Here is a 17,538-nt window from a genome sequence, read left to right on the forward strand (position 1 = left end):
GACAGAGATGAGGAGAATTTTTTTCTCTCAGAGGGTCATGAGTATTTGGAACTCTCTTCCTCGAAAATCAGTGGAAGCAGAGTCTTTGAATATTTTTATGGCAGAGCTAGATAGATTCCTGGTAAACAAGGGGGTGAAATGTTTTCGGGGTTAGGCAGGAATGTGGAGTGGAGGAATATGATTTATCTTCATGTGTGACTTGTACATTTGACAGTGAGGGGAGGTTGTGACTGAATGGAGGTGAATTTTCTGAGTCCATAAGGTTCTGGTATGTGCTTGCACAGACTCAGAAAATATAGGTCTAGCTCTAATTGTGTACACTGGTATAATTTATTCTTGTTACCTAAACAAATAAATTTTACAGCAATTTTACAATCAGGTCAGCCATGATCTTATTGAATGGGTAGAGCAGGATCAAGGGGCTGAAGCTCACTCCTGCTTCTAATGCATATGTTTGTATGTTCTTCTCATGCGGATGTAAATGATCCCATGGCACAATTTCGGAGAAGAGGTGGGGAGCTTCCCCTGGCCAATGTTTATCCCTCAACCAACACCTAAGGACAAATGACCTGGCCATGTTATTTATGGCACCCTGCTGTGTCAAATTGGCTGCTGCATTTCCTACATTACACAGTTGATACCCAACATAATCTCTTCCTGGCTTTGCACCTGCTTTACTGCAAATATCTGGCAAATAAGCAAGGCATCCAATAGTGCTAACTGTGAGATTGATTTGTTTTGGCCTGGACAGAATGGAATTCTTTTTTCCAGTCATTAAAGCTGTATCATCAGAAGGTAGTGCTACCAGTTCAAGAGACGCTGCTTGTTGTCATCCTTTCATTATACTGTCATTTGAAGAAAGCATGTAAATTCATGTCACCACAATTACGCACATTTTCAAATCTCCCATATCTGTATTTAAAATATTTGGTGTTAATTATCAGTACTGTAGCCAGCTAAATTAACTCTTCCACTGCTGCAGCAAATAGACATTAATGGATTTCCTCCTCTTTAGAAGACCCAATGCTGCGTGAAACAGTGATTGGTGCAGCAGAATAAGATCATCTTAATGTACAATGAAGGGAAACATGTATCGTTAACTAGTTCCATCATTGCGGGTGCAACAGACTAGCATCGCAACAATCTATACTTATAAGGTGCCTTTAATGTAGTAAAATGTCCCAAGCTGCAATCAGACAAATGTTAACACTGAGTTGAAGAAGGATTATGGTTCTTCATCATAATCTAACATTGCTGCCTTTCATGAATTTCATTCCTATAGGGATGATAACAACTTGTGTTCTGCAAATATTTTTTACAAATGTTACTTTAACTTCCAATACCTTTGGGGTCTCCTGCATAACAAACAACTCATTCAACCTTCATCCTGCAGTGTGCCTTTTACCCTGCTCTTTTATCTGAACAAGTGACTTACTCAAGATCATTTTTTTCCCTCTCTTTTGAAGCTGAGAAAAAAACTGAACCTAGAAACTTCATCAAAAAGGGAAAAACAGCCCTGCCTCAACAAGTCACATGTAAGAAGAAATCCAGTTTCTCCCTTCTTTATCTATCTGGACATTTGCCACCATTCTCTCTGATGTGAGAAGCATACGGCTTCCCTCAAGGGAGTTTCTTAGAACTTTGGAACAAAGAAAGCAAAATGAAATACCAATTCCAAGCTAGATATTACTGCATTATAAACCTCTTACTAGGAACACTACAATTAGGAACCAAAAACTTCACCCTCTCCTATTCCAGTTGAAAGTATCACAGTATCTCTACAGTGCAGAAGGAGGCCATTTGGCCCATCGGGTCTGCACTGGCTCTCTGAAAGAGCATTCCACCTAGTCGCAATCCCCTGCCTTATCCCCGTAACCTTGCACATTCTCTCTATTCAGGTAGCAATCCAATTCCCTTTTGAATACCTTGATCGAACCTGCCTCCACCACCCTTTCAGGAAGTTTGTTCCAGACTCCAACCACCCTCTGGGTGAAAGAAATTTTCCCCACATCACATTTACTCTTTTTGCCAGTTATTTTGATTCTCTAGTTCTTGATGTTCTCTTGAGTAGGAACAACTTCTCATTATTTACCCTGTTCATACCCATCAGCATCTTGAATACCTCTATCAAGTGTCCTCTCAGCCATCTTTTCTCCAAGGAAAATAAACCCAACCTCTCCAATCTATCTTCATAGCTACAGTTCTTCATCCTGGGAATCATTCTTGTGAATCTCCTCTGTACTCTCTCCAATGCCTTCACATCCTTCCTCAAGTATGGCACCCAGAACTAGACGCAGTACTCTAGATGAAGCCTAACTAGTGTCTTATACAAGTTCAACATGACCTCCTTACTCTTGTACTCAATACACCTATTAATAAAGCCTAAGATACTATGTGCTTTATTAACTGCTCCCTCAACCTGCCCTGCCATCTTCAGTGACCTATGTACATATACACTGTGGTCTCTCTGTTCCTGCGCCTCTTTTGGAGGCTCTCCCTTTATTTTATACTGTCTCACCATATCTTTCCTGCCAAAACGAATCACCTCACACTTCTCTGCATTGAACTTCATCTGCAACTTGTCTGTCCATGTCTATGTCCTTTTGAAGTTCAAGACTATCCCCAACACAGTTGACAACATTTCCAATCTTTGTTACATCTGCAAATTTTGAAATCATGCCCTGCACACCACAGTCTAGGTCATTAACATATATCAGGAAGAGCAAGGGTCCCAACACTGACCCCTGAGGAGCTCCACTACAAACCTTCCTCCAATCTGAAAAACAACCATTTACCACTATTTCCTGTTTTCTGTCACTCAACCAATTCCTTATTCAGTGCCTACTTTCCCTTTTATTCCATGACCTTGAATTCTGCTCACAAGTTTGTTATGTGGCACTGTATCAAATGCCTTTTGAAAATCCATATACACCTCATTTCCATTCTAATCGTATTTAGTTCTGAAAACTAAATGCGATAAGAATGGAAATCTCATTTATTTCTATGGGCAGAATTTCACTCTCGTCAGGCAGGCGTGCGCCTGACCTAAACGAGTGTAAAATGACGCGCGATGATGTTGGGCGAGCGTCCCAATGTCATCGCGCACTCGCGTGATATTTTGCTCAGCGGGTGCACATGGGAGTCGGAGCTGCACCCACTATTCATTAAGCAACCTATTAAGGCCCTAAAGAACCCAATTGACTCAAAGTTTTTCACTGTCCATCCAACCTTTCAGTTGGCGGGCGAAAAGGCCAAGCGGCCCATGCATTTTTGGCGAAACCTCATCCAAGAGCAAGATGAGCTTTCGACCAGTGATTTAAAAAAAAAATCAAAACTTTTAACACTTATATTTAACATGCCCCTGCTCATGTGACAGAGCCACATGAGGGGACATGTTTTCATTATTTTTAACATGTCTGTTGTTATCGTTAAAAATCTTCAGCTCCCTGAGACAGCTCTGTGCCTTCAGGGAGCTTTTATTGCGTGCACCCCCAGGCGAGTGCCCTCGTGGTCCTCCCGCCCCCATCCCGGCAGCTCTGAGCGCTGCAGCGGGCGTTTCACGCTGGCTGCCCGTTAATTGGCCAGCCAGTGTGTGACCCACGTCAGGGCCCCAATCACAGGCGGCGGACAGCTTCGCGACCACACCCGGGCCCACCCACCGCACCCACCCACCGCACCCACCCGACAAGGGCAAAATTCTGCCCTATGATTTCAAGTTTGGAGGGCAAAATGAAGGAGTGGCAGTAATACTAAATAGATAATCTTCTTCATCTGCGACAGAGCAAGTAGATATTCCAATTGAAGCACTGAATATCGTGTTGAACTGTTTATGGAGTTTATTATTTCAGTCCAAGGACCTTGAAGGAAGTTAGAGAAGAAATGGTAGAGGCTGACATAACAAAAAAATAATGAGACTAAGTATTGCAGGTCAAACAACTTACTGACAAACTATTTCTTCCCCTTAGAAAGGCAAAGAAATATTAGGATCTTGAAGGAAGCTAGAGAAGAAAGCTCTGGCTATAATTTTACAAAACTGTCAGAGGAGTAAATGTGCAAATGAAGACTCAGCCATTGAGTATATTCAAGACAGAGATTGATAGATTTCTAGAAATCGAAGGGATATGGGATAGTGCAGGAAAATGGCATTGAGGTAGAGGATCAGCCATGATCTAGTTAAATGGCGGAGCAGGCTTGAGGGGTCAAATGGGCTACTCTTGCTCCTATTTCCTTTGTTCCTAAATGTGCCACCCCCTTGCCAAAAAAAGAGACAGGTGAGCCAGAAAATTATACACCAGTTCGTCTTACTTCAGCTCTTGGTAAACCAATAATGTCTTTAATTCAAGATGAAGTTGCTAAATGCTTGGAGAAACATAAATTTTAATTGGGGCCTGTCAACACAGATTTCCAAAAGCCTCCATTTGCATGACCAATCATAGGGCTCATTGAAGAACAGAGGAAAGATAAAGGACATGCAGTGGATGTGGTTTATAGGTTTTTATAACATATGATATGGTACACTATAAAAAACTTATGGCAAAGATAATGGCATGCGGAATGAAGGAGAAGTTGAACTTCCATCCAAAATGGGTGCAAACAGCAGAGCGACGGCTCCACACGTGGTCTGAGACCAGAGTCCAATTTGGCTTGGGGCCTCATTTGAATGCCACTGACAAACTACGGGCTCCAAATCGGCTATCTGTCATGGGAAAGGGGCAACAGGAACCTTCACAAAGCAAAGTATAAGAGTGAAGGGAAACTGGAAAGCTATGGCGAGTAGTGGGGTGTTGCACAGGGGTCTGCGTTGGGACTGCTCTTACTTACTATTTATATAAATGACCTGGATTTAGGGATAGGGAGAGCAACAATTTGTTAATGGCACCAAATTAAAAATACAAAGAAATACATTTCAGAAATAATTGGGAAAGGAAATATGCCTTAAATTATTAAGATTTTAAATGGAGTGGAGGAGCAGTGAGATTTTGGGGTCCAGATTCACAGTTCAAAGATAAGGCCACATAAAATGCAAATTGAAGCCCTATTTTTTTTTGTTATCTTGAAGAGCAAAAAACAAAAGTAAGGAGGCAATGTTGAAATTGTCCAATACCTTAGTTAGACCATAATTGGGATATTAGGAATGGTTTTGTGTGACCATGAGAATTTGGGCTGTTCAAGTCCATTGTACAGACGTGCTCATGCCAGTGCACCTGTGGAAAATGAAGAAGTTATCTTCAGGTATCTACAGAAGTGTGATCACTTGCTGCCTTTTTCTTTATGGATTTTATAGGCTCCTCCTGTCACCGAAGGTATAGGATGAGGGCATGTTTCTCCTTCTATAGCTTCCTTGGAAAAACAGGCATCTACTTCCGTTGATACAGTTGCCAGATGGCCTCATTAAGAAGGCCTAGGTGAGCTCCAAGAAAGACTTGGCCCAGTAGACAATGTTTACCCAGCTTGAAGGGGGGCATAAAAAATTGGAGCACAGTTAGGCCATCTGGCCCCTTGAGCCTGCTCCACCATTCAATTTGATCATGGTTGATCTGATTATGGCCATAACTCCACTTTTTGCCCACCTACCCCCTCTCACTGAACCCCGCCTCCCCATAACCCTTGACTCCACTGTCAATCAAAAATCTTTCTAACTCAGCCTTGAATATATTCAATAACCCAGCCTCCACTGCTTTCTGGGAATGCAAGCTTTTGAAGTGTACTCCATGTTGTTTTATAGAAAAGTGTGGCAGCCAATTTGTACACAACCAGGTCCCACAAACAGCACTACCATAAGAACAGAAGAAATTGGAGCAGGAGTAGACCATATGGCCCCTAAAGCCATCTCTGCAATTCAGTACGATCATGGCTGATCTCCTGCCTCAACGCCACTTTTCTGCCCACTCCCCATATCCCATAATTCCCCAAGAGATCAAAAATCTATCTCAGCCTTGAATATGCTCAACGATGAAGCATCCGCTAATCTTCTAGGGTACAGAATTCCAAAGATTCATAACCCTTTGAGTGAAGAAATTTCTCCTTATCTCAGTCCTAAATGATCGACCCCTTATCCTAAGGATGTGTCCCCTTGTTCTAGGTTCCCCAGTTAGGGAAAACAACCTAGCCTGTCAAGCCCCTTCAGACTCTTGATGAGATCATTCTCATTCTTCTAAACTCTTTAGAGTACAGGCCCATTCTACTCACTCCCTCCTCACTAGACAATCATCTGATCCCAGGAATAATCTAGTGAACCTCCGCTGTACCACCTCCAATACAAATATTTCCTTCCCGGTATTGGTTGAGGGATAAATGTTGGTCAGAAAACAAGGAGAACTTCCTGCTCGTCTTTAAAAATCATTCAACCTTTGTGTCCACCGAAGAGACAGATGAGGCCTTATTTAACATCTCACTTGAAGGGTGGCAGTCCCATCAATGCAGCACCACATCACTACTGCAATGAAGTATCTGCATTTATGCTGAAACTGTCTGTGCAAATGATAAGGATTGACACAAATTGAACAGGCCTTACACAAAATTAATGAGACTAAGTATTGCAGTTCAAACAACTTTTAGCATATTGACAAACTATTTCTTCCTCTATGAAAGACAAAGAAGTATTAGGAACACAAGAAAAGGTTAAATATTGAAAGTCTACTTGGAAATCAAAGCAGCTTCAACATTTATCCAATGTCCTCAGAATGGGACAAAGGAAATCAAGTAAAACTCCAGATTATTAAGTAACATTACAATCTGTGTGATTCAGATTGTCTTCCAAAGATGAGATTTTCTTGACTCCAAAAGCTTCTTTTGGTCCATTCTGTATTACTCAATTATTGAAAACTTACAAGAGAAAATCACCAAAGTCTACACATAACAATGAATACATTCTAAAACACATCAGAAACAATTATTTTTTTTAATTAGAATTATTGCCAGAGTACAGCACCTCTTTTTCCAGCCACTGGGTGTCATTGTTAAGGCAGAACAAGGGGAGGCTTGCTCCATTTGTCTAGTAGTGAGCCTGGTGTTTTGGCACAGGGAGCCAAAAATGGGGCAGGGTTGTGGGGGGGGCATGGGGGTGGGGAGGGGGGGGGGAAACATTCTTCAGTAATGGCATCACCTTAAAAAAGTGTCAGCTAGGCTAGGTTGCTGTCGATTATTGTGCAATAACCCCTGCCAGATATTCTTGTATGATTTTTGGTAATTATGGAGGGCTCGGTGATGATGACCCTACCATAATTAGATATTGTCCAGGGTCACACATGAAGAAACACCATTTAGGAGAGGTGGTGAGCAGATGGTATCTGCGGAACAATGAATCGACATTTCCAAGTGAGGAGGGAAGCTGAACTGGAAAAACAAACCCCCAAATACCAATCCTCTCCATGCCCATCCGTGCATTAGAATTTGGCATTTGGTGACATACTATTTTTTTTATTACTCCTTCCTGGGATGTGGGCATCACTGGCTAGGCCAGCATTTATTGCCAAGACACAAAGGCATGGCTGGCTGCTCAGCTTCATGTTTAGTGGTGTTGCCTCAGGAAATTTCAATTCCTCAGATTGTAGATGACAGACCGAATTGTATGCAACTCACTTTAATTTTAGTTATTTCAAAGTAACTGGCAAAAGAACCAGGGATGGCATGAGGCAACATTTTTTTTTTAAATACAGCAGATTGATATGATCTGGAACAGACTGCCTGAAGAGACATGGAAGCAGCTTTAATAGTAACTTTCAAAAGAGAATTGATGGATGGAAAAAGGAAACATTTGCAGGGCTATGGAGACAGAGCAAAGGAATGAGATTAATTGGATATTTCTTGCAAAGAGCCAGCATAGATATATTGGGCTGAATGCCCTCCTTCTGTGCTATACCATTCTATAATTCCAGGATTTCAATCAAAGAAACAATCACTTCAGTGAAATTGTGACACTGTATTAGTATTTTTCTAAATGTTGTCCAGAACGTTGAGGAAAACTGACAGCTCAGGCAAAGACCTTGCGACTCAACATCAATTCCGTCATTGCCCCTGGCTCTAGATCAAGCTCACTGAACTTTACTTTACTAGATTGTACCGTTATTCAGTCTCTGTGACCTACATAAATAGGTTTGTCTTTATTTTCTTGTGTACAAGTGATCAGTGGCAATGAATTGTGCACAATAATTTAGAATGGAGACATTCAAAGCTTTAAGCTGAAATATTTTACGAAGTGGTTGAAATCCTAAGAATGTAATTAATCCTTTATTCCAATTGAAAGTTCAATCCATTAATCGAAATACTGTTGATTTACAGAGCATTGGCATGGGCATGACAATAAAGTGAGGTATGCTGCATGACTGCATTACCACTAGCAACAACTGGGGGCTTGAAGCAATACTCAGAGTAATAAATGGTTTTATCTGTTCATGAGATGTGAAAGTTGCTGGCAAGACCAGCATTTACTGCCCATCAATTTACTGCGCATATTGCCAATGCCTATGAAGTCCGTCACTGCTGTCTATTCTTTAAAGCAATACATGCCTGTATTGGCTCCAGCTTCTTGGCAGGTTATTGCTGACACATTCATGGAAGAAAATGAAATCTGAGAAATGAATCAAAATTGAAAATACCGAGCTTGGAGGCACTGGCCTAGGACAGGGACCCAATTTCACCTGTTTCTTGGGGTCACAATTGACCAATCCCGCCGGACAATGTCCCACAGCCTTAAGGCACCTGAAATACATTTGTTGTCGTAGTCAGGGGTCTGAGTGGCTACCTTAAACACATGTTGGGCCCCTTGCCTATGCTCATGAGAGGATTAATGTATGCTTATGGATCCACTGCACAATTAGTGAGTGCTGAGCAGAGCGCATGGGGCACTGACTTAACAGTGATTACAGCAGCCTAACCAGCAGCTGTCAATAAAGAGCAAGTTTTTATTTTTCACTTTACCGTTGTGTAGAGCTAGGAGGTGCAGGAGCTATAGTCCCACCTCCACAGCTTTCCTGAGGAGCCTATTGCTTTCTCCATGGAAATGCCTCAACTTGCCAACCAATCAGCACCCTCATCTCCTGTAGGGAAATCATGTTTAACCAATTTATTGGAGTTCTTTGAAGAAGTAACAGGTGCTGTGGGGAAAGAGGAATCAGTGGGTGTACTGTACTTGGATTTTCAGAAAGCATTTGATAAGGTGCCTCATCAGAGGTTACTGCGAAAAATAAAAGCTCATGGTGTAGGGGGTAACATACTGGCATCGATAGAAGATTGGCTAGCTAACAGGAAACAGAGAGTAGGTATAAATGGCTCATTTTCTGGTTGGCAGGATGTGATGAGTGGTATGCCACTGTGCTGGGGCCCCAACTCTTTACAATTTATATTAATGACCTGGATGAAGGGACTGATGGGATGGTTGCTAAATTCATTGATGATATAAAGACAGGTAGGAAAGTAAGTTGTGAAGAGGACATAAGGAGGCTACAAAATGATATAGATAGGTTAGGTGAGTGGGCAAAGATCTGGCAAACGGAGTATAGTGTAGGAAAATGTGAGAGAAATTTGTCCATTTTAGCAGGACAAATAAAAAAGAGGTATATTATCTAAACAGTGAGAGATTGCAGAGCTCTGAGGTGCAGAGGGATCTGGGTGTCCTAGCGTATGAATCGCTAAAGGTTAGTATGCAGGCGCAGCAAGCAATTAGCAAAGCTAACAGAATGTTATCGCTTATTTCAAGGGGAATTGAATTCAAGAGTAGGGAGGTTATGCTTCAGTAAAACAGGGCATTGGCGAGACCACATCTGGGGTACTGTATACAGTATTGGTCTCCTCATTTAAGGAAAGATGTAAATGCATTAGAAACAGTTCAGAGAAGGTTTACTAGACTAATACCTGGAATGGGCGGGTTGTCTTATGAGGAAAGGCTGGACAAGCTAGGCTTGTATCCGCTGGAATTTAGAAGAATAAGAGGCAACTTAATTGAAACTTTTAAGATCCTGAGGAGGTTTGACAGGATATTTTCTCTTGTTGGAGAATCTCGAACTCAGGGTCACTATTTCAAAATAAGGGGTCACCCATTTAGGACAGAGATGAGGAAAAATTCTCTCTCTTAGAGGGTTGTGAAACTTTGGAATTCTCTCCCTCAAAAGGTGGTTGAGGCAGAATCATTAAATATCTTTAATGCAGAGGTATATATATTCTTGATAATCAAGGGGGTGAAAGGTTATTGGAGGTAGGCAGGAATATGAGGTTAAAATCAGATCAGCCAAGATCTTATTGAATGGCGGAGCAGGCTCAAGGGGCCGAGTGGCCTACTCCTGCTCCTAATTTGTATGTTCATAAATTTTAGTGATAATTTGAAATTTGGCATTCTTGCGTTTGTCCTGATGAGTGCAAGACGAAAAGCTTCAGCAGCATGTCTCTCTTTTCAGCAGCACCTCTCAATCTTGTGCATAATATATTCTAATATTAATATTGTGTTAGGCAGGGTTATTAACTCTCTCAGATTTCCCTGCAGTGTCCATGAATTAAAGACTAACTTCCAGAAACACTGCTGTAAGCAACCCTGGAGAAAAATCACAGGAGCATTAAAAATAAGTGCCTTTTTAACATTTTTCTTTGAACGTATTTGTTTTGAAAATATCAGACTTATAAGAAAAGACTGTTTGACTGACATCATCTAATCGGGTGAGAAAGAGCCCTTTAGCTTCCTGATCAATGTGAGAAGGTGGTGCACCGCAAGTGTTATGCCTTCGGGATCCCTTAAGTTTGAAACAGTCACATTTTTAGACTTAAAATGCTGGAGTTTCATTGAGTGTATCTCTTACAGCTCTCCATGTGGCTGGTGGACTGATACATTATTGCTCGACACCTGACTGCAGTGCAGCAGTTAAGTGCGGCACCCTGAATATACATTCTCATAACAATTAGTTCCCATTTCTTTACAAATAATATAACAATATAACATCCCTCTTGATTAAAAAAATGCCTCTATATCAATGTAACTGTTCCGATCATTTTATTTAACTAAAGATTAACAATTGACTTTTATAAATAAACTGAACACCTAAATAGTCTTTTATAGTTTGTTTTCTTTTCTCAGAAAAAATACTATTTACTGTATCGCTTAGGTGATGGGATGTTGTGTCTCCATGTAGCTTTGGCACTCATCGCTCTCAGTGGTGAGTTGGCAGGCACACAGGCAATGTTGTGCATGTTGCTCTTGGTGTTGTAGGGATTGTGCTTGATGTTGCTAATGTTGTGCCACTTGCTGGTGACGTTGCTGACGTTGCACCACTTGTCGGTGATTCTGTTGATGTTGTCTCGCTGGTTAGTGATGTTGCTGGTTATTGTTAATGATCTTTTCTAGCTCAGGTGTAGGTCAAATATAGACTCTGTTCCTTCTCATTTGCTTATTGGTTTTGGTCTCAATGATGTATGACCTTGGAGTCTCAGCTTCAACAGCTTTTGCTGGGTTCCAGGTTTTCACGATTGGATTCTGTACATGTACAGTCTGTCTTTTCAACAACTGAGGCAGGGACTTGGCATGCTTGTTGAAGTGCTGACTCCCTTTTACCTGTGAATCAGTGAGTTGTTGTAATACTTCCTCCTGGTCCCTTAGAGGGAGTATCTTGCTTGGCAAAGTTGTCTTATACTTTCTTCCATTCAACAGCTCTGCAGACAACTTCATGTCAGCCTTGAGACTGTAGATCAGAGTGACAATAAGGCAAGGTTTGGGTCTTCCTTTGTGTCTCAGCATTTCGTGAGGGTTCTTTGGAGTGTCTGGACATGTCTTTCTATAAACTCGTGTCCCTTTGAGTAATGTGGTAATGAGGTGATGATGTTGAACTCATACTGTTCAGCGAATTCCTCAAATTCTCTGGAGGTGAATTGTCACATTGTCACATATTATTATTTTAGCAATCCCTTGCTCAGCAAACTTGTACTGCTGAGATGATTGTGGTAGCTCTCAAATATTTCACCTTCTGGATCAAAGAGAACTTTAAGTAGTAGTCTGCAACTATGAGATACCGCTCTTTATTGTGTGTGAATAAATTGGCTCCCACAGTTTGACATCGTCTGGGTGTTACTTCAGTAGCTATCATCTCTTTCTGCTGTACTTCTGCCATACACTGTATGTAGACACTATTTTTTCAATGTCTTTTTATATGCCTATCCAGTACACAGCTGATCTGGCTCTGAGCTTACACCTCTCCATTCCCAAGTGGCCTTCGTGTATCTCCTGGAGAAGTTCTTTCTGCATCGTTTTGGGTATGATTAATCTGGATTCGGCTAGAAGAACACCATCTCCCAGTGAGATGTCATCTCTGATTGACCAGTATTGCTGGCTCTGTTTACTGTATCTTATCAGGCCATCCCTGGATCACTTACCGAGAGAGCATCTGTAACTTTGCTGGTCTCATCTCTAATTTGACTCAGTTTCGGTGGTGTTACATTCATTAGGTGATAGATCTTTCTATCTATATCTTTTATCTCATGTTTCTTCAGTGGCAACAACCGAGATAGGGTATCATTTCTCTTCCCGGCTTGTATTTCAGAGCAAAATCATATTTGTGAAGCCTCAAGAGTAACCTCTACAGTCTTGCTGGAACTCTAACCAGATTCTTCTTGTAGGTCTGCTCCAGTAGATGAAGATAACTCTCCACTATGAACTTTCTCCCATAAAAATATATATGAAACTTCTCACATCCATACACGACTGCCAAAAGCTCTCTTTCTATATTGGCATATCTGATCTCAGCTGATGTTAGAGATTTGGATGTGAATGCTATCAGTTTTCTCTCTTGTACCAGGCCTGCTCCCAATCCTTTTGTAGAAGCATCTACTTGTAGAGTGACAAGTTTCTTCCTGTCGTAGTATGACAGACTTGTCTCCTTGCATTCTATTTCTTGAGTTTGTTGAAACTCCTCTCATGAGACTCTGACCACTGGTACTCAAAATCTTCTTTTATCAGCTCTCGTAGGTTTTCTGTGTGTTCTGACATGTGAGGTATGAAAGAACTCATGCATTGGATCAAGCCAAGGAAACTTCTCAGCTCTTTCATGTCTTTTGGAGCTTCCATCTCAAAGATGGCTGTGACTTTTTCAGGATGTGTCAAGTGTGTATGCCATTCCTTAGAACTGGCATTCTGTTACATTCACAATGCATTTGTCTGTGCTCAGCTTGATCCCAACTTTCCTGGTTCTCTCCATGGGCTTCATGTCGATGGTAGTCACAATCTTTTTCATCAACACCATAGATCTAGATATTATCAGCTATGCCAACTGCTCCTTTACAGTCTCTATATGTCTTGTCTACTTTCTGCTGGAACACGTCCCGGCTCACTTTAAGGCCAAAAGATTTGCCAGGAATTTGTACTGACATAAAAGCATGTTGAATGGTGTCAACAGCAAAAATTCTGCAACTAGTTTCACGTTCCAGTAGCCATTTCTGGCATCAAGCTTGCTAAAAACTTTTGCCCCTACCAGGGCTGGTGTGATCTCTCTCCCAACATTGGAATGGGGTAATGATCCTTCTTTATTACTTGATTAAGATATTTGGAATCCAAGCAAATTCTTATCCGTCCATTTGGCTTCTCTCTCACCATGATGGAATTTAACTAATCTGTAGACTCTGCAACTCTGATGACTACCTTCTTTTCTTCCATCTCTTTCCTTTTAGTTCCAGTGGTACTTTATGTGGGGGATGAATCATTGGTTTCTTTGCTGGGTCAATTGTGATGTGATACACAAAATCTTCAGGGCATCCAACCGTCTTATCAAAACACTCTGGATATATGTGTACCAGATCTTCCTTGCTTCTGATCGAAGAGCACTTTTCAATTGGGCATACTACCTTCAACCCTCAGTGCAGCTTCATTCAACTCATGGTTTACTGAAATAAGCCGTGGCTCTTTGCAAATGCTCAGCCCCAGGAAAACAGGACTATCTGTTTCAATCATGTAGAACACGCAGTTAATGTCTTTGCCTTTGTGTCCCTCTGATTTGGGTTGTTCCTAGCTATCGACTCACAGTTCCCCCGTATGTCGTTAGCATGATGTTGGTCAGGTCAGAGCATCTTTCCTTGGACAACCATTTTATTTCAAATTTCAAGGAAAGATCTTCTGGTATGATCTGAGTGGGATGCTATTATCCTGTCCTCCGGTATCAAGTTTCAGCTTCTGACTTATGGTTGTGGGCCCATTTCTCACCCTCTTCCTGAACCGAATGGCTGTATGAATTTCTTTTCTCTGGGAACTGTCACATCCGGCCATTTCATGTAGTTGTATGGTTCCTATGCCTATTGCATTCTCAAACTCATCGTCAGCTTCCATGGTGATGAATGCTTTGGTTTCTCTTCCTTCTCATTTGCCCTATGGCCCTGTCTTTGACAATTTGTTTACCAGCTTCTTTCTTCTTTTACCAGCATCTTTTCCCAGTGATTGGGTTTTCCATGCACTCTGCAGTTTGATCCGTATGCAAGACATTTCCTTTTGTCCGTGAACTCGTGGTTGCCCGCAGCTCTTGTACTTTTTTCTTTCTGTCTGGTGTTCATTCTTTGTTGCTGTTTCACTGCAGCAGCCCTGCTGCCTTTTCCTGTGGCTTAACAGGAAAGCTGGCCATTTGGGTAGTCAGGGTCTCCATCTGTCTACTTGTGGCTTCATGTGCTCTGGCAGAGTCTACAGCCTGTGATATTGTGAACCTGATCTTTGCAATCAAACCCTTTTGTACTTTAGGGTATGTGGCACTCCAAATCAGCTGATCTATCAGCCTTTCGTCTGTTTCCTTGAATTTACATTTTCTGGCTGCATTTTTCAATCTTGTTAAGAAATTGTCAACAGGCTCACATTGTTCCTGCCTCAGGCTTTTGAAATTCACATGGATGGATCCAATGATTTGACTTTGGCGGGAGATGTGCGCTGATTTTTTCAAAACCTATGCCTGAGCTTTTACTCATCCTCACTCATCTCCCTTTCTCTCCTGCCCACAAAAGGACGTAGTTAACCTTTTCCTCTTCACTGCTGCCTTTTAGAAAGATATTGAATGTCAGTCTGCAGTTTTGTCTAAACTTCTCAAATGCCTCTATGATATCATCAGCTTCCCAATTCATTGTGTGCTGTAGCTGTGCTTTCATTGCTGCGGCAGTGGGCTTTTTATTTTCTCACAATTCACTCAGTTTTTCTCTCTGTCTCTGGCACTAATTTGGGTTGATTTTTTTTCTCAATCTAATGCAACACTAAATTCATTCAAAATGTTCAAGTCTTACTCATACACCTGCTGCCACCATTTTGTGTCTTCTGGCACCCCTAAGTTTGAAATGGTCACACGTTTAGACTCAAAATGCTGGACCTTCATTGAGTATATTTCATGCTCTTCTCCATGTGGCTGGTGGGCTGATACATTGTTGAATGGCACCTGACTGAAGTGCAGCAGTAAATGTGGCACCCCGGATATACCTTCTTATGACAATTAGTTCCTATTTCTTTGCTGGATGGGTAGAGGCAAAAAGTTATGCAGAGACACAGCCAGAAATACATTCTACCAGAGTCAGCAAGCCAAGTGTTAAATGGTAAAAAAAATATGATGCAGCTGAAGTCAACTTTAACGAGGAAAGATGTCTTGCATATGTTTGAGATAAAAAGAAAAACCTATAAACGTTGCAAATTTGAAATAAAGAGCAACCACGTTGGACAATAAGCAGCTAAATGTTCAAGCTGGGTTATCGTATTAACTGCAGTCCTAGCCCATCCTAATGAAGGATCCTACTTGAAATCTTCAGCTTACTTTTTCTTCCCAGTGCTGACTGGCCTGATGTACATTTCCAGCACAGGTAGACCTTAAAGAAATTGTAATGGAGGGTACCAGCCAGTCAACGGGAATCCTGTCAATGCTGGTTCATCAAGTGACGGTTACCAGTAAATACCCTCAAATCCAAACTGCTGCATGTAGTGCTGCAGACAATGGAATTGGCTGGGAGACAGCTCTATGGGCCAACCGGAACAAGTTTGTAAGAGCTCATGGGCAATTTTGTTTGTGCTTTATATACTGACATCCAGAATGTTGAGCTCTTGAGATCCTGGTAGAATAGCTTCAGCACCAGCATCTTTTGTGGTCAGACTCCAGGTCTGACAGCCGGGACATAGCTCTTCTCAGGCTTTTAACAGCAGATTTAGGCGGATGACAAGCAATTAGGTAAATGATTAAGTATGATCGCACTGGTATCGCTACTGAACACACCGGCTCCTGTGCGCATTATTTGCAAGCTATCTGTGCAACCAAAAAAAAATTGCTATTACCGGACAGACAGAAGGCAATAGGCTGGACATGATGTAAATATTGCACATTTAAACAGTTAACCTTACTCAGTGTTCAAATTAGTTGTTAGGTAGTTGACAGCAATAAAATAAATTTTTATTTAAAGAGACCAAGTGAATTTCAAGCCTTCCCGGTAACCAGGAGTTAAAACTCTACAAAGGAATTTAGAAAAACAAGAGTCCAGGAAGAGTTTTATAGAATGAACTACTGTGTATGTGAGGGGCCAGTTTGGGGGAAGAGAAAGAAAAGTATAAATCTCTTGCTGGCTGCAAAGCCTGACATTTTATTTACAAAGGCAAAGGACTTGTTGCTGCAGCAGCTAAGTTCACAGGACTGTGTTTCACTTGAGGCAATATTAAACCAGAGTATGTGCAACTTGCAAAGCAAATTAAAGGCTGTCGGGGTCTGCAGTGGGACTAGAACACAACTACAGACCGTTCATCGTAGGGCGAGTGTTCTGAGTGATTAAGTAATAGCCATGTGCATCACTGTGGCAACATTCAACATCACAGGTGAAGAGGATATGAATTTGAGCATTGCTGAGGTCCTAACCTTTGCTATATAATTGGAGACAAGCACAGAGAGAAGGGATAAATTATTTCCTCTCAGGACCAAAGTGAGGGTGGTTGTGGGAGAGGCAGAGAGGGAGGTATGGGGAGAATTATAAATCAGCCACTTCTCCTCACAGACTAATTTTTAGCAATTAGTCAAGGCTTAGGGGTAGGCCTTGCATGCATTGATGCTGTGTGGCATGGAGAGAGGCAACAAGAGGAAAAATATAACAAATATTTCACTTATATCCCTTAATTAAATGTCATCCCGTCAGAAATCTGGGGCTGGATTTTGCCTCTGGGGCGAGAAACAGAGGTCCAGACGGTTTCTGGCTCCTGAACCCACCCTCAGGGGTGGAAACAGACACTCACCTGTGATTTCCCCCTGAGCCAATTAATGCCAGAGGCCAGGGTCACCATCCAATTACAGATGGCAGGCAAGCTCTCAAAGCTGGAGGTCCAATCAGAGGCATTCCAACTCGAGAGGAGCAGCCGGCCATAATGACAGGTAAGTAAGAAAGAAGGTGCTTCGACATGGAGGTGCCCTTTCCCCAACATTTTTAAATCTTCACTTAAAAAATAGATTCAACAGCCAAGCCAGCACTGTCTGGGGGTGAAGGGGTTCCTATGAGATCTTGTGTCCTTTTTTCAGCTGTAACATAAATAACTGGCAAGATATCTATTACTGAAATACCTTACTGACTGAGTGAACA

At 41.7% G+C, this 17,538-nt stretch overlaps 2 protein-coding genes across 2 annotated transcripts in view; one reads left to right on the plus strand and one right to left on the minus strand.

The window, feature by feature from the left end:
- slc16a2 (solute carrier family 16 member 2) overlaps positions 1–17,538 on the minus strand; it is a 122,149-nt gene that overhangs the window by 30,404 nt on the left and 74,207 nt on the right. The gene's annotated exons all lie outside the window — the stretch shown is intronic.
- The window catches only part of LOC144684044 (uncharacterized), a 30,887-nt gene that overhangs the window by 446 nt on the left and 12,903 nt on the right, over positions 1–17,538 (plus strand). The window lies entirely within an intron of this gene.

Source organism: Cetorhinus maximus, chromosome 8 (assembly GCF_964194155.1).
Source record: "Cetorhinus maximus chromosome 8, sCetMax3.hap1.1, whole genome shotgun sequence".
In the NCBI taxonomy this organism is placed as follows: domain Eukaryota; kingdom Metazoa; phylum Chordata; class Chondrichthyes; order Lamniformes; family Cetorhinidae; genus Cetorhinus; species Cetorhinus maximus.